Raw genomic sequence first — 18,524 nt, 5'->3', positions numbered from 1 at the left:
TAACCCATAGCATGTAAAGAAAGGGAATTTCTTAATATCCCTAGATTGCACATTATGTAAATAATTTCTTATAGGTGGGGGACTAAAGAGGACTTACATCCACCACGGGACTTATGCAAGATTGCCCATGAGACTGAGACTTACCCCCAATTGGGATGGGAGTCTCTATCACAGTTATTATTACCATTTCCACCTATAACAATCAATGCAAGATTTCCCACGAGACTGAGACTGACCCCCAGTCTCTATCATAGTTATTATTACCATTTCCACCTATAACAATCAATGCAACCATAGAGGGAAGGATATTTATTGCACAGCTACAACCATCTCCGTATCAACCCCCTCTCTCTCTCTCTCTCGCTCCATGTCGCTAGCTAGCTCACACTCTAATTACAAACTAACCCTTCACTAACTCCCACTAACAATGAACTATGTAATTATTACTGTTATTATAGAAATAAATATACAATCAAAAAATAGAAACCATAATTTTAATTAAAATTTCTAAGCATATATATCTCATGTTAAGGTTTGTAGTACCCTGGCATAATCTGTGCTAAGCCTCGAACTATTTGAAAGCTAACTAAAGCATCCGCAATGCTCCCCACTTCTCTCTCGCTCTCTCTAGAAGATAAGAAAATGTGTTCTAGCTATGAAAGAAAAGATACAATTGGTAAGACATCTTTGAAATACAAAGAAAATGGCATTGTCCCTCTACTAACCAAAAAATTTCCATAATCTCCATATAACATATGTCTTATCATGGCTAGAGAATTCCTCCATTAGGAATTTAGACCTAAAGTGCATATAGTGACACACAAAGCAAGAGTTGATGTGGAGCACACATAGCAAAAGATGGGTAGCATTACTGTACTAATTTGTGTAGGCTTTTGCAATTTAAGTGGGACTATTATGGCGTAAGAGCAAATACGATTTCATATTCTCTTTGTTTCTTGCATGTACTTTGAGCCTAAAGATTTTGAGGCAATATCAATTTTCTTATTTGTTCAACTCTCCACCACTAGATGCTGGGACATCAATATTCAAAGTATAAATGAAGGTTTTCTAGAGGATTCCTTCGTTCAAACATGCTTCCAATACCAAGGCTTCTATCCTGATAGAGGTGTAGATTGTATTAGAAAGTATTTATATAAATTTTCACCATCCTAGAATCTTCAATTTTAAATTACATTGTATAGTGGTCTTGAATTTAATTCTAATATATAATACAATGTTTTGAATTTTGAACATCAATATGTATTAGTGATTTCAAATGTGACTTTATTTTCAAGTTAAATGATGTAATGGTCTTGGATTACAACATGTTGATTCAACATAAAATTGTCAATAGACTATTCTAACCAAAATATCTTATGCATTATTAGAGTGTTGAGACTAATAGTTTAGATGAATGCATCAACTCAATATTGAAATCAAAGGTTATAGGTTACCTCATTCATAAACTAAGTGTATATTGAATAATCATGTTGTTATATTTATGGAAGATGGTGCACAACCTTTACTTTCATGTCTAAAGGAGATAGATGTATGCTTACAAGATATATATGATACTTTTGTTTCTTTTTAGTGGTCGATAGTCAAATCTAGCACCAAATGAGGTAGATTTTTAGCCTATGCACGTTTCTCATGAATCTATAGATTGATGTGTTTATGATGTAGATGTGAATGATGTACTTATTAATGATAGTATAGGGATTAAGTAGTTTGAGATTATGCCAAAATGACGAGTGCAAAAATTTCATCATTGTAAATTGCATGCATCTCTGTCTAGTCATACTCGTTCCAGCTCTTATAGTGCATCAGGCTATTATACATTGGCTATTTCTAGTATGTGTGATGAAGATGAGAATGTTTCTCTTTTAAGAGTCAAAAAATTCAAAAAATTAGATGGTTCCTGTGCAATCTCAATATGATGCTATTGTCAGAAATGGCACTTGGTTCTTATGTGACTTGCCTCGTGAAAAAAAGGCTATTGGTACTAAGGGGGTTTACAAGTTGAAATGTAAACTAGATGGGAGTGTTGATCAATACAAGGGTGTAAGCATATTACCATAGTATGCCTTTTCTACTTATTACAAGTTGAAATGTAAACTAGATGGGAGTGTTGATCAATACAAGGGTGTAAGCATATTACCATAGTATGCCTTTTCTACTTATTTGAAAATTTGGAAGCCATGGTTTAAATAACACAAATCAGTTGGTTTTTCAAAAGACTAGACATACTTTTTCTATTTAGAAAAATTACCCTTTTTGATGTTACAATTACATAATGGTAATCTAAATTTTTTATTGCAAAGGAAAGGAAGCTAAAAAATAGGCATTAAGAGGAAAAGCACAAGGTCGAAAAAAGGAAAAGGCACCCTACAAGAGAGTGGGCCCAAAAGAAATCTAAAAGCATGGGAACAACCACCAGGAGTCCAAGACACAACCATGGAAGTTGCAAGAAGCCAAAAGCAAGAAGACACACTTTTAAATATAAAGGTGCAGTCAAAACCTCTGTAAAAGAGTGCTAGGCTCCCTCCTGTGCAATTTGGAACCATGAAAGGGCAGTAGGACTAAGCTAGGAAGCTAGGGCAAAGGGAAAAAGGGCTTGGCCAGCCATGTAAAAAGAGGATGGAGGCCCATGGGATTTTAGGGCATGCATATAAAGTTCAAAAAGTGAATGAGAGCTCATTCTTTGGTGTGTGGCAAAGTAGACTCTTCTTCTTCTCTTCTTCTCTTCTTCTCTTCCCTTCCTTGATTGCTTGTGTGTGCTTGAGAGAGGGAGTGTGGTGAGAGTGTGAGGGAGTGAGTGTGTGAGGGTGAGGGATCAAGGAGGTGAATCTCTCCACCAACTTCTCTCTTCTTCTTCTCTTCTCTTCTCTTGTCTCATGCGTAGCTATGGAGGATGGAGCAAGGAGGTGGAGGCTTCTTGCATCAAGAATCATGGAGCTACTAGTGCATTTGAGGGAGAAGGCATTTCATTTGGGCATCAAGGTAAGCTCACTACACTCATAGAGACGGATAGAGCATTGGCTATGTGAGAGGTAGCCATTAGTGCTCACTTGAAATGCTTGAACAATAAGTGGTTTGTGGGTCTTGGCGGTTGTCGCCTCTACATTTTAATTCCATTGCCGGGAGCATGGATTCAAGCTTGAGCACTTGCATGCTTCAAATCAAGCATTAAAGTAAGGGTTTCATACCCAAACCAGAGCTTGAGATAGATAGGAGGTTTTGGGTTTTTAATCCATGCTACAAGTTAGTATTTTTGGTTTTTGATGGTTAGTTGAGTAGGAGAAATCATTTTAGTACTTTCATTTTGATTTTTGTTGCATTTAGAGCAGGATAGGAAGGAGAAATCTGAGTGGAAAGATTAGGGTTTGCTGCTATAAAACAGGCATGAACAGGGCAGTAATAGGAAAAAATTGGAAAAAAGAGGGCTCAGATGTGTCGGACTCGCAAGGGGAGTGATCGGGAAGACTAAGGTGGTGCTTAGCAAGGGTTTAAGGTTTTGGGTGACCAAGGAAAGCCTCATTTGTAGTCCTAGCTTAGAGAGAGAGAGAGAGAGAGAGAGAGAGAGAGAGAGAGAGAGAGAGAGAGAGAGAGAGAGAGAGAGAGAGAGAGAGAGAGAGCTTGTAGGTCACGAGTCTACTTTGGATCGATCAGAGCGTGTCAGAGCTTTTGGCAAGATTCAGGTATAGGATCCCCTTGGCCTACACCCTTGCTTGGTTCCAAAACTAGGTGGTGGCGACATTAGAGTGGAGATTTTTAGCAAAATGTGATCGATGCACATTTTCGACTAGCGGAATCAAACATTTTCTGCAGTATCTGATCTTGGACAAGCCTATCCAGCCCAATCCATCCAATTTTGAAAATCGGACCACCAACTCATAATCAGACACACACCTTCGTCTGATTCTAAGAATTGGACAAGAAGAAATCGGACACACCACCTCATCTGATTGTGACAATTGGACCATGGAATCGGATCTAGTAACCTGTCCAATCAGACATACATTCGAATCGGACCAAGCACCCTGTTCGATTCCAAGAATCAAACGTATCCCAATCGGACTGACCCATGCTGCCCGATCGAACACACCTTGTCCGATTGTGACAATCAGACCTGACCTTATCCGATTCTTAGAATCAGACACTCGTAAATCAAACATCCAATTTTCAAAATCAGACTCTGGTAAATTGGACACAACCTGAGAGAGAAAATCTAGAGATTTGACAAACCCTGGCCAACGAGGAGCATGACCCATGCCGCAAGAATCCATTGAATGCCTCACAGGTAGTTATAGACCTAGAAATTGTGGCCGAACAGTCAAGAATTGTGCAATAGCGTGTTGTCATACCACTCCACGGGGCACAGTGTAAAAAACTCTGGAGTGCATCATCATCCGACATTCTTGTTGATGTAGAGAGTCAATGTGATCTGAGTCATTAGTGCTAGTATCCGTGGCATAGATGGTCTAAAAATACTAGATTTTTGGACAATTTTAGCCTGTTTTTGAAATTATTTATTGTAAAAATCCTAAAAAGTTAAGAAAGCTTCTAGATTAGGATGACATGCAAAAAGCAAGTTACTTTTTTAGCTAGTTTTGGGATTTTTCATAAAAAAGAGAGAGGGGAAAAATCGTGTGCGTTGCGATTGCAGTTGATAGGCTGAAAACTACACTTTGAACTAGAAGAAGAAGAAGAAGTGATATGGGAGATCCTTGACCAGGTGTGAAAAAGCATAGAAGAAGAGAAAGATTGCATGTCTCTAGCTTGCCCACTGTTACAGTCAAAATAGTTGAAATATCCAGTAAGCCACCCACTTCTGTGGCTAACCCTATGATTGTACCTGCTATTTTTCCCTCTGTTAGGGAAGATGTTTTAGATGAATTGGTCAAAGGCATGCGGGATCTTCAATTGAAGGTTGCAAAATTGGATGAAAAAGGACAAGAGGAAAGGGGATAGGCAGCAGCCCCTAAGCCAAGAAAAAGATGTATGCGGTGTGATAGTTTGCAACATGAGAGAAAGGATTGTGCTGCCCATCAGGAGACCTTGGCACGACAGCTCATCTTTTGGAAAGATGGCAAGATCCATGCACAAGAAATGGGTTTGCCTCTTGCTTTGAATTTTGGAAAGGGAGGTATGCAAAAGTTGTTGGAAGACTTGGTTGTTTGTAATGCTTATGTGGATGTACATGCTTCTACTTTTGGTCTACAATTGGATAGAATGCATGGCCAAGTGATGGTTGGTCCAAAGACCAAGTGATGGTTGGTCCAAATGCTCAAATATGGACACATGCTTTGCATGTAGCTGAAAAGAGAAAAGCGATTGATAGTGAAATATCATGCAGGGCAAGAAATTGGTGACATAACTGATTGGGAATCACCAATAGATGCATATTCAGTGGATGCATATTTAGAAAAAGGGAAAAACACGGATGTACTTGTGGAAGGGAAACAAAAGAGAGATGAAGATAATGCAATGATATCTAAGGAAGTGACAAGAAGAAGTGTGGATTTGTCTAAAGCTGCAAATCAGCCACCTCCCGAGCATGTTATGGAAGAGATTGGGCAGGAGCAAGAATAGGATAGCAAGAAAGAGATAAAAAATCTGGGATATAAGGTGCAGTTTGATATTGAGACAACCACGGATACCTTGAAAGATACTATAGTGGAAGAGTCAATCATTGCATCTATAGAGTTTCTTAATTATCTGAAGAGGTTTATGAAGATCATGTTTTACTTGATGCAAGGACTCAAACAAAGATTAGTGACTTGTTGGATGCACATGATTTGCAAGATGATACAATTATTGTTTCTGAAACAGTTCATGAGGTCAAGGATATGCCTTTACAAGTGTTAGATGTAATGCTTTATAGTTGGAAAATGTTTCAGATGCTTTGTCAAAGGCCTTGATTGACAATTCTAAGATGCTTCAAGATATGGATTGCTTTACTACTTTTGGTGATGGTGAGAATGTGTTGGATGCAAGTGAGGCTTAATTTATGTTCAATTGTCAATATAAGAATATTTCCATGTGCTTGACTTTGAAAGAGAAGACATGTCGCTATGTATTTGTTGATGGGATCGTTGATAGCATGTATATGGAGATTCAACACCCTATAGTGTATGATGTATACCTAATGTCTTATGACCCTTGAGGGGGTACTAGGTATGGCTCAGGAGTTGTACAAATGCCGAGTGTTTTGATCTATGATCCAGAGGGATGCCTTCTTATATGCATGGTGAGCAACAAGCTGATACTATGGGTGTTTGACCTAGGTGGTGCATCGGTGGCACATATCGGAGAATGTGGAGGTTTAGAGGAGGTGGACGTCATGCCACTATGTAGACACAGTGTGAAAAACTCTGGAGTGCATCATCATCCGACTTTCTTATTGATGTAGAGAGTCAATGTGATCAGAGTCATTAGTGCTAGTGTCCTTGGCATAGATGGTCCAAAAATACTAGATTTTTGAACAATTTTAGCCTTATTTTTAATATTATTTATGGTAAAAATCCAAAAAACTAGGAAAATTTCTAGATTAGGATGGCATGCAAAAACCAAGTGACTTTTTCAGCTAGTTATGGGATTTTTCATAAAAAAGAAAGATTAGCGAAATCGTGTGCGCCGCGATCGCAGTTGATAGGCTGAAAACTGTACTTTAAACTCAAAGAAGAAGGAGTGAGCCGAGAGATTTTGGATAAGGTGTCCTGGGGTTTTACCCCCATTTCAAAGCCAATGGAGCCATCAGAATTGGGTTTTGAGCATCAAAGAGAAAGTTGTTATTTTTAATCCACGTTTTTGGTCTATGAGGGATCTCCAAGAGATCTAATGCTTAAAGAGTGCTTCTGAGTAGTACCAGATAAGGGATTCGAGGTTCTATCAATACATATTGATTCGATTCATTGTGCTTTGTCTTTTTCGTGTTTATCTCTTGTCCATTCTTTTATTCTCTTCCATCTCCTATCTCTACTTCCTTCTACCTTTAATCCCCGGTGGATATGACCTTTTGACAAAAACCCCTTCGACAATGTTTTTGCAAGCTTGATGTGTCTGGTGTTATGGGTGTAACGTGTCCGCTTGTCTACTTGTGGGACATGTCTTAGCAGCCCATTGGGAGGGGAGTCTGGAAAGCAGCACCTGGCACTTGCAAGGAATGTCACAGGGTTTGTGATCTAGGTCTTCCTGAGTCTGCCTCGAAGTGGAAGTATCTGGCCGTTCCCACTTAAGACCGACCTGAAGTCAGGGTTTCTTTCCTATAAGCCAAGTCTCTAGGAAGTAGCTAGCGTCGAGCTCCAGATGAACCACTTTGCGTAGGAACAACAGAGTCGAAGCGAATTTATGCTGCCCTTGGTTCATGGAGAATGGAAAACGAGAGGGATGCGAAGCTCAACCTCTCTGCCTATAAGGCATAGTCCCATTCCGCTCCCCTAAAACATCATAAATCAGGATTCTAACTCTACTAACTCTAGGTCTTCACAATTTTGTTATTACGTCTTTTGAGAAAGTTCCCAGCTAACCGGGACCACCCTTTCATAGGACGGGCCTAACTCACGTCCACCGCACTTTCCTCGATAGCTTTAGTTGTCTAATTAGGTCCTACCACATTTATGTGTGACATTTAAAATCAGCTTCATTAATTAAGCCTTTTAGGGCATAGAGTTCATTCATGTAATTTACAACACATGCTCAAAAACAAAACAAGCAGTCCTTTTATCAAACAAGTTCCTTAACTTATCTTTAAGTTAATCTTTATCTCCTGCCCATACAGGAGAATTATGTATCCCTTCTGTCCAACAGAAGTACCCGGTCCAAATCACATGGCATCAAAATTTCCATCCTTTATCTAGAATAGGATCTTCCAACGTCCCAGACATTGGGCTCACAGGGATCTCCAACTCCATTCTGGATAGGCAAGGGGTAACCAGAGCTCCACCTGACCCACAAGCGGTCTAGGAGTGAGATGCCATTTCTATGGTTAGCCTTCTCACCACTCAACCATTGGCCTGTGAATTGAGCAGTGCCCTCTCGGGATAATCTGTGATGTGATCTTGGAGATGATCCACACTTGCAAAATATCATTCCTTAATTAATCCAATTAAAATTCAAGTACAATCAAAGCAATTAGCCCTAATATCATCTTCTAGAAAAACATTCATTTATTCCCATGGTAACTTGTCACTACAGACCCGTGCCATGCATTTGCCATCAACACATTGTTAGAAATGCGGGATCTAGAGCATGACATAACCGGAAGCTATGGAGGATGGAAGGAGAAGTGTAGACTCATGATGGAATGGACACTGTTTGTTACACAAGTGAATTAGGTTCCAAGATTGAGACTTGGACTCATAAACACAATCTTGTGTATGTGGACAATGACATTGACACTTTACTGAAATGAAAAGAGTACTATCATTACATTAAGAAAGGAAGCAAGTACAATGCTTTATAGGAAAGTAGGAAACTGCAGTAGGCACCATTGTGCATATGGGATAAGTTAGCCTGCATGTCCTTGACCCTAAGACTCCATACAAAGAGGCTGTTTGAGTGTGATTGCTGATTCTCAACACCCCTCCTCAATCACAACTAGGAAAGGCACAAAGTGTGTAGAGGCTGTAATGAGAACCACTTGCAAAGTGTGGGTATACCACAGACATGGCAAAACACCAGAGGCTGTCGCAGAAAAATCTAAGTGTGGGTACCATAAACATGGTGGACATCCAGAGGCTGTAACAGGGGCCTCACAAAGTGTACAGGGACTGTAATGCCAAGTTACATAAGGAGTTTATATAGCTTATGGCAGGAAGCATTAGGGCAAGGAAAAATACAAGGCTATTAAAACAGTCTATCAGAATTATGAGAGTACAAGGACTGATGAGTCTTGTCCTTCCGATCCTAGTGATCTTCATCTTCTTCTTCCTTTGCTTCATTTTCTTCTTCTTCTTTGACTACGACTAGATAGGCCTTTTGGGATCTCTTTCTTGCGTGGCAGAACTTCTCGGTGTGTCCGGTCCTTTTGCAGAAGTCACAAAAGAGCTGATCTTTCTTGCCTTTGTACCTGTTGCCAACATATAATGCATGCTCATCTCTAGAGGTACTTGGTTCTTCTTTAGTTTTTAGCTTCTTTTCTTCTTCTAACAGTGATGCCTGGATATCAACAAGTTCAGGATTTGGCATGTTGATTAAAGTTGTTGATACGTTATTATATTCAGGAGGCAAGCTCTTAAGTAGAACACCGATGCAAACATCTTCATCCATTTTAATGTTGATTCCTGCAAGTTGGGTTAGGAGTCCTTCCATGTAATTAAGATGTGTGGCAAGTGATGTGCTGGACTTCATTTCAAGCCTGAAGAATTCAATTAGGAGACCATACTTTGATGATTTAGATTGTGCACCGAACAGGGTGTCAAGTCTTTTCCATGTATCCTGTGAGGTCTCACAGTTATCCACGTGATGGATATAACTGTCATCTAGCTCCAGTTTGATAATGGCCTGGGCTCTGTCATCATTCTTTTGCCAAGTAGTTGCAAGGTCCGCGTCCCGCGGTTTCTTCTCTTTGCCATTTGTGATGGCCCAGAGACCCTTCTTCATCAGGATGAGCTTGATGCGGGTTTGCCAAGTGTGGAATCCGACTCCTTTGAATCGAGCATTTGGCGAGTCTTTGCCCATGTTAGATTTACGGGAACAATAGCAAATCAACTTCAGACTTTATTAGATTTGAGCAACAGAAGAATTGATTGAGAGACACAAGTGCTAAAAAGCACTAACTGAGTGTCAATGAATACCAAATCTGCAAAAGTCTTTTACTCCAAGTGATCTTCCCCTTCTTGATTTGATGCTGATGTCTTCAGATCTAAGTGACAGTACTTTAACGAACTTCAGAGAGTATTGCTCAGTGATTAAAATCACTGTTGATAACTTCAGTGAGAGAAACAGTGAAAAATGTCAAGATTTTGAAGCTTTTGGCTATGGTGGAATTAGGGTTTCTGAGACAGGGGCCTGGTTTTTTGCTTATTGCAGGAGCTACAGTGCATCATTTTCAAAACTTTTTACATATCCAGGAAGCTTATGTCATGGGCTACCAAAGCCCCATGGAGATTGTGCAGATCGCGGGCTGTACGGCGCACGCAGAGGCCACGAATAGAATCGGCGCAGATCTGGACAGCGACAGTCAATTTCTGCAATGCTGGAGCCAGGGAGCATCAATGTCATCGATTATTGTGCCAAGATGAAGCGCCTTGAGTAGAGGAACAACTCTCCAGAAGAAATTGTGGGCTGAAATGGCCTGGTTGAAGAGTTATGGAAGCTCCAAGCAAGGTAGGTCCTGTCTGGCTATGGCAGACACAGAGCAGAGATTGGGGATTTTCACAATGCTAAGCTCCAGATGGTCCAATGTCCTGGATTGATGTGATACAGGGAAGCTTTATGAGTTGGGGAATACTTTTCCAGAAGGAAGCTCCAAGAGATTTGACCTGTGGAGTGAGATATAAGCAATTCAATCTGACAGGGTGCTGCTGGCTATGGCTGCCATGGAAGCTTCAGTGAGAGTAGAGTTGAGAAAAGAAGTCATACACTGACACTGAGCTGGATGGAGGTTCAGAAGAATCAAGAGAGGCTGGAGAAGCAATGCCATGCCCAACTGGGCTCTGATACCATGTTAGAAATGCGGGATCTAGAGCATGACATAACCGGAAGCTATGGAGGATGGAAGGAGAAGTGTAGACTCATGATGGAATGGACACTGTTTGTTACACAAGTGAATTAGGTTCCAAGATTGAGACTTGGACTCATAAACACAATCTTGTGTATGTGGACAATGACATTGACACTTTACTGAAATGAAAAGAGTACTATCATTACATTAAGAAAGGAAGCAAGTACAATGCTTTATAGGAAAGTAGGAAATTGCAGTAGGCACCATTGTGCATATGGGATAAGTTAGCCTGCATGTCCTTGACCCTGAGACTCCATACAAAGAGGCTGTTTGAGTGTGATTGCTGATTCTCAACACACATGCCTTGGAATATTTATCCAAATCACAATGCAACAATCCCATGATTGAAAGAAAAACATTTAGGCTGTTGTTCAATCAACCAACAAAACTAATTGTATTTTTTCCAAACAATACAATAATAGATGCGACAATAATTCCATCGCATATTCACTCTCCCCCTTGGGACCAAAGAGTAGAATTTACTTAATATTCCCTCCTTTAGCCTAAGGCATATGCTAAAGGTTCCAATACTATACATGATGTAAGTCCTATCATTCCAATGCAAATTAGTCAATCTAGCAAGAGCATTTATGCCTCTTCTCTAAATGACAATGATCTTTTAGCATTTTCCTACTATGCAACGTTTTTTCTTTGCTTTATCTTCCTTTCTCCTAAGGCAAGGACTTGCATGTCATCGATGCAAAATTTACATAATCTCTCCCATGTATGTACCGTGTATATGCATTTACAAACTTTAAACAATATTATCCTCAGTAAAGATTAATCAAAGACTCATCGATGCTCAATACTTTAGTGTCCCATATGTTGCTTATGCTATGCATGGATTCATCACATAGCAACTAGGTGCAGTTTAACTCCCTTTGATACAAGCACTTCACAAACTTCATCCTTGAATATTTGAGATGCGATTTATTATTTTCAATGACCTATTCTAGCACCACAAGGTACGGAGCCTAATGCATTGTTAGATATGATCAATGCTCCACCCTCATTAGGTGCTACCAATGATCCATGGTGCTCAAAGTTGTAAGGCCCCCATTATGAGGAGAAGCCAAATGTGAGCCCGGACATTGGTTGAGTCCTGACTTGTATATCAGATGAGGTCTATGTGACCGGATGGCAAAAAGGTGACTGTTGTGGGTCTAATCTTTGGGTTAGACGGAGTGGTTAAGCTGGTAGCAACTCGAGGCACATTGCATTGAGTTGCGTGGTAAGGGAGTTAAAAGGGGCCCCTATTGTGGGGTCCGGGGGCCGCGGAAGCGGCCCCTGGCTGGGGGGTCCCAGGGGGGCCAGCGGCCCCCCTGGCGGGGGTCCGGGGGCAGCGCCCCCGGCCCGATGGTAAAGGGAATATTCCCTGGAATATTCCCTGGCCGACTAGTGGAGGCTCATATGGTAGGTCGGTCAATAGGCCGACCTAACGACCTTCGCAGGCTATAAAAGCTAAACCCCTTCGCAGCCATCTTACACTCATCTTTCACCCAGTCAGAGTTGTTGTTCCAGCTAGCATTAAGCTCTTCACCTATCTTCTGTCTAGATCGCCATCTAAGCTTCATTCATTGGAAGCGCACGGGTGGACAGAGCCATCTTTGTATCAGTTGTTTGGAGTTAAAGAATTTTACTGATTCTCCTCTTATCTGTTGTGTACTCTCTATCTCTTTCTCAGATTCTGTTCGCTGCGCCGTGTAATATTTTACATGGTATCAGAGCCCAGGGGGCTCTAGAGATCGGAGAGAGTGCAAGAGGCAAAGGCTTCAACAGCAAAGAGAAACGATGTCGACTCCGGGAAGCAGTTCTGGCGCATCAGGAAGCGGTGCAGGAGGTGGTGCTGCTGTACCGGCTATTCAAACACTGAGGATTCGTCCACCAACCTTCAGCGAAGGCAAGTTAGATGGTACAAACTACACCTTGTGGAAGTTCAAAATTACTACTATCCTTGATTCTTATGAGCTTCTGGAGACTGTGCTGGGGACTGACGCAGAACCACAGCCTACCCCCGACCCATCAAATCCTAGTGTGATGATTCCTCCGAATGCAGATCTTCTACGAGCTTGGAAACGAAGGAATGCAGATGCATTGTGTGCCTTAGTTACAAGCTGTTCTGACAGTGTTTTGACTCTGATTCAGCATACAACCAAAGCGTCAGAGGCTTGGAATGTACTAAGGAGTCAGTATGAAACACGAAACCAAACAAGGATTCAAAACTTGGAGAATCAACTAGCAGCGGAGAAGTTTGCTGAAGGAGAGACGGTTGAAGCATTCATCACTCGGATTAAGAATCTGCGCGACCAGATGGCTGGCGCTGGGATACAAAAGACTAGCGAAGAGCTAGCTCGGAGGTGTCTTCGGATTTGTCCACAAAAGTTTGATGGACTAGTAACTGCCCTTAATACTCAGGTGAGACCTCAAGCTTTGACTTTTGAGGAGTTTTGTGCATTATTAATGGAGGAGGAGTTGAGGCTGAAAGCCCGAGAAGGAAGCAACAATGGAGATGCTGCATTCTCTGCCAATGCAAAAGGCAAAGGTGTTTCCTCCACCAAAAATGATGGTGACAAAAAGAAAAAGGGCGGCAAGAAGAAGTTTCAAGGAGAGTGCTTCTACTGTAAGAAGAAAGGACATGCAATTGCAGATTGTCGTGTCAAGAAGGCAGATGAAAAGAATGGTACCCTTGAAACTAAAGGGAAAGAGACAGCCAATACGGCTGAAGCAGAGTTGGAATTATTCATGGCGACCATTGAGGAAGTGTGCTCCTCGGCGCAAGAAGAATCTACCACTGACTCTTGGGTGTTGGATAGTGGGGCCTCCCGTCACATGACCAACAAGAAAGGTCTATACAGTTCTATGCAGCCTCTACAAGAATCCATCACTGTGACGGTTGGAAATGATGCTAAATGCCCTGCTGCGGGCACAGGTACTATTTCTTTTGTTGCTGCAAATGGTGAAGTCAAAAAGCTTTCAAATGTGTTGTATGTTCCCGAAATCAGAAGAAATCTCTTATCAGTTGCTGCCATAACTGATCTTGGTCATGAAGTGAGGTTCAAGAAGACAGGTGCAGAAATTATTGATAGTGCTGGCACAATTGTTGGCAAAGGAGAAAGGAGGAACAACCTGTATGAGCTAAGTGCTCTTACAGCCACCGCTGGAGTGGGCACAAGTAAGCTTTGGCATGAAAGGTTTGGACACATCGGATTTGCAGTATTGAAGGAGATGCAAAAGCAAGGTATGGTTGCTCACCTACCTACAATAGCTGAATTGAAGGAACCATGTGAAGCTTGTATGATGGGCAAGCAACAGAGAAAGGCATTTCCACAAGAAAGCAAGAATAGAGCACATGCTCCTCTAGAGTTGGTGCATGCTGACTTGTGTGGTAAGATGCCTACACAGGCCTTGGGGGGATCTTCTTATTTTATGTTGATTGTCGATGACTACAGTAGGAAGATGTGGGTGTACTTCCTTCGTGATAAGGCTCAAGCTTTTGGTAAGTTTAAAGAATGGCTAATACTTGTTGAGAATGAAACAGGGAAAAGTGTGAAGAAATTTAGAACAGATGGTGGTGGTGAGTTCAACTCAAAGGAGTTTGAAGGCTTTTGCAAGAGCAAAGGGATCAAGCGTCAATTGACGACGCCTCACACACCTCAGCAGAATGGTGTTGTGGAACGCAGGAATCGTACCATTGTGGAGATGGCAAGATGCATGCTAAAGGGCAAGGGATTGCCTAACCATTTTTGGGCTGAAGCTGTTAATACTGCAGTCTACATTCTAAATCGGAGCTACACAAAGGCTCTCAAGGGAAAAACACCTCATGAGGCTTACACTGGTAAGAAACCATCTGTTTCACATTTCAGAATTTTTGGATGTGAATGTTATGCACATGTTCCAGATGAGAAGAGAAACAAGTTACAACCAAAAAGCAGAAAATGTATCTTCTTGGGTTATAGTGATGAGCAGAAGGCTTACAAGTTATATGACCAAGAGGCAAAGAAGATCATCGCGAGCCGTGATGTGGTGTTCAAGGAGGAGCCGCATACAGTGGAGGAGGAGAAGGCAAGGTCTTCCACTTTATCATCAAGCGAAGAAGTAGTCCACTATGAACCTGTCCCGAGAGCTATCCCTATCCTTAAGGAGGAGGAAGCATCATCTTCAGATGATGAGGAAAAAGTTCACCAACCTGACATCACCCCACCGGAAAAGCCATTGCCGCGCTGGGTGAAGCAGCTCTATGACCACAATAATCCTATGCCTGCATCTGTTGAGGAGAAGGCAGACGGACCAAGGAGGTCTCAGAGAATAGAGGAGCAAAGGAGGGCTTCTGCTCACATAGTCAACATGGCCTTGATGGTTGAGATTATGAGAGAAGTAAAGGAGCCAACTGACTTAGAAGAAGCACTTGCAGATCCATCATGGAAGGCTGCTATGCAGGCGGAGTATGACAGCATAATGAAGAATGACACTTGGGAGCTAGTGGATCGGCCAGCAAAGCGGAAGATTATTGGCACCAAGTGGATCTGGAAGGTAAAGTACAAGGCTGATGGTACCTTAGAAAAGTACAAAGCTAGACTGGTTGCCCAAGGATTTTCACAAGTTGAAGGGTTTGATTTTCAAGAGTCATTTGCCCCAACTGCCAGAATGACCACTATTCGCACGGTACTTGCAGTGGCTGCCCACAAGAAGTGGCCAGTGTACCAAATGGATGTTAAGTCAGCGTTCTTAAATGGTGACCTCAAGGAGGAGGTGTACGTGGCTCAGCCACCAGGGTTTGAGGCCCCCCATTCTGAGAACAAAGTGTGTAAACTAAAGAAGGCATTGTATGGGCTGAAACAAGCCCCCAGAGCATGGTACCAGCGGATAGATAGGTTCTTTTTAAACCTAAACTTCAAAAGATGTGCCTCAGATGCTAACTTGTATGTTTACAGGGATGGTAAAAAGTCTGTAGTGATTGTCCTATATGTGGACGACCTTCTTATTACAGGTGACTATAAAGATATGATCAACCAAACTCGAAAGGCTTTGAGTTTTGAGTTTGAAATGACAGACTTGGGCTTGCTGCACTATTGTTTGGGGATTGAAGTCTGGCAAGAGCCAGGAAAGATCTTCATCTCTCAGAAGAAGTATGCATGGGAGATCTTGAAGGCATTTGGCATGACCGAGTGCAAGGAGATAGCTACACCTATGGAGGTGAATGTAAAGTTATCCGTTGAGGATACATCAGCACTAGCAGACATTGGGAGGTATAGGAGGTTGGTCGGCAGTCTAATCTACTTGTGTAACACCAGACCAGATATCAGTTTTGCTGTTGGTGTTTTGAGCAGGTTCTCAAACAAACCTCATGAGAGTCATTGGAATGCTGGGATGCGGGTGCTCAGATACTTGAAGAAAACTCTTGACTATGGTATCACATACAGTTTCGGAACTTCTCTTGTGGGGAACTGTGACTCAGATTGGGCAGGAGACATTGATTCCAGGAAGTCAGTTTCTGGTTATTGTTTCTCTTTGGGTTCAGGAATTTTCTCTTGGATTAGTAAGAAGCAACCAACAGTGGCATTGTCTTCTACCGAAGCAGAGTACAAGGCAGCTTGTTTTGCTGCATGTGAGGCCGTATGGTTGAGAAGGATTCTATGGCATATGGGAGTGCAGGATGAAGAACCAACTGTGCTGAGATGTGACAATCAGAGTTGCATCGCCATTGCCAAAAATCCAGTGTTTCATGCACGCACCAAACATATAGAGATCCAGTATCACTATGTGCGTGATTTGATGGAGGATGGGATAGTGGAATTGGTCTACTGTCCAACAGAGGAGAATGGAGCAGATATCTTCACCAAAGCACTTACGAAGGATCTGCTTCAAGTTCATCTTCAGAGACTCGGCATTGGGCCGAGGAGATAGTTCACCTATGGGTGGACATTGAGGGGGGGTGTTAGATATGATCAATGCTCCACCCTCATTAGGTGCTACCAATGATCCATGGTGCTCAAAGTTGTAAGGCCCCCATTATGAGGAGAAGCCAAATGTGAGCCCGGACATTGGTTGAGTCCTGACTTGTATATCAGATGAGGTCTATGTGACCGGATGGCAAAAAGGTGACTGTTGTGGGTCTAATCTTTGGGTTAGACGGAGTGGTTAAGCTGGTAGCAACTCGAGGCACATTGCATTGAGTTGCGTGGTAAGGGAGTTAAAAGGGGCCCCTATTGTGGGGTCCGGGGGCCGCGGAAGCGGCCCCTGGCTGGGGGGTCCCAGGGGGGCCAGCGGCCCCCCTGGCGGGGGTCCGGGGGCAGCGCCCCCGGCCCGATGGTAAAGGGAATATTCCCTGGAATATTCCCTGGCCGACTAGTGGAGGCTCATATGGTAGGTCGGTCAATAGGCCGACCTAACGACCTTCGCAGGCTATAAAAGCTAAACCCCTTCGCAGCCATCTTACACTCATCTTTCACCCAGTCAGAGTTGTTGTTCCAGCTAGCATTAAGCTCTTCACCTATCTTCTGTCTAGATCGCCATCTAAGCTTCATTCATTGGAAGCGCACGGGTGGACAGAGCCATCTTTGTATCAGTTGTTTGGAGTTAAAGAATTTTACTGATTCTCCTCTTATCTGTTGTGTACTCTCTATCTCTTTCTCAGATTCTGTTCGCTGCGCCGTGTAATATTTTACATGCATCTCTTGCGAGCATTAAAACAAGCATCTATCAATTTGAAAATACATTACTTACGAGACCGGTACCGCAATTGGATTGATAGTGATGCCTTCGCCCGAAGCTCTATTGTTGGTTGTAGGATAGTCATCCGCATGCAACATTCTTTGCTTGGAGGCCATCATCTGTAAGTAGACTCAAGAGATTAAGAAGGTGGAATAGATTCAAGATGGGAGAGTGAAAGAGAAGATGGTTAAATCGAGGATCGAGATAGAGGAAAATTGTCCAGCCTCTCAGGGTAACTCTTCTCTCTCTCTCTCTCTCTCTCTCTCAAGCTCTCTCTCACAATCTCTTGGAGGGGTATACTCTCTCTCCCCCTCTCTCTTTGCAGCCTTTCGAGGTCTCCTTATGCTCCCTTGTGTCTCCCCATGCCTCATATTTATAATGAATTAGAAAGGAGGGGATAAGTCTAAGAACAAGAGTGGAGGGGCTCCTAGAAGACTTAGTGATCTGATGCTCAGATCATAAATCTGATGGTTGCATTGGCTCCAAAAGGGGGGTAAAACCCCAAGACACTTGGTTAGAAAGCTCTTAGTTCACTCCTTCTTCTTTTCTCTGTTCGAAGTATTGTCTACTACCTGTAGACTGTGATCGCAGCGTGCACGATTTTGCCAATCACTTTTCTTTATTTCTCTTTTTATAAAATCTCCAAAACTAACTAAAACATCACTTGTCTTTTCTTTTAAATGACTTTTAGTTCTATCTTTTTAGGATAATATCTAAAATATAATAGTTTCCCCCCCCCCCCCCTCCCCAAGAATCTAATATTTTTGGACCATTCAAACTATACACATTAATACTAGTGATTAATATGGCTCATAAGTCCCATTCACATTGCACTTTTTGTGAAGGGTGGCTACGGTCCTTATCAATCCGAGAAAAATTTTAGATTTACGACTCTTCGATTTTTTAAAATATATTTTTAATTGAATGAAAATTATTAGCTATTAATGCTAGTCAGTTTTTACCTTAGTTAGTCTTTAGTTAGTAATCTTACTAACTTATTAATTGACTAACTAACTTTCGAACTAACCAAATAACTTTTATTGTGTGGAAATATTACAGTGGGCTGGTTGTATGATCTCAACTTGGC

This window comes from Lygodium microphyllum, chromosome 2 (genome assembly GCF_053477565.2).
Source record: "Lygodium microphyllum isolate KBCC chromosome 2, Lygodium_microphyllum_v1.1.10, whole genome shotgun sequence".
Taxonomy (NCBI): domain Eukaryota; kingdom Viridiplantae; phylum Streptophyta; class Polypodiopsida; order Schizaeales; family Lygodiaceae; genus Lygodium; species Lygodium microphyllum.
Note: the sequence above shows the minus strand (reverse complement) of the source record.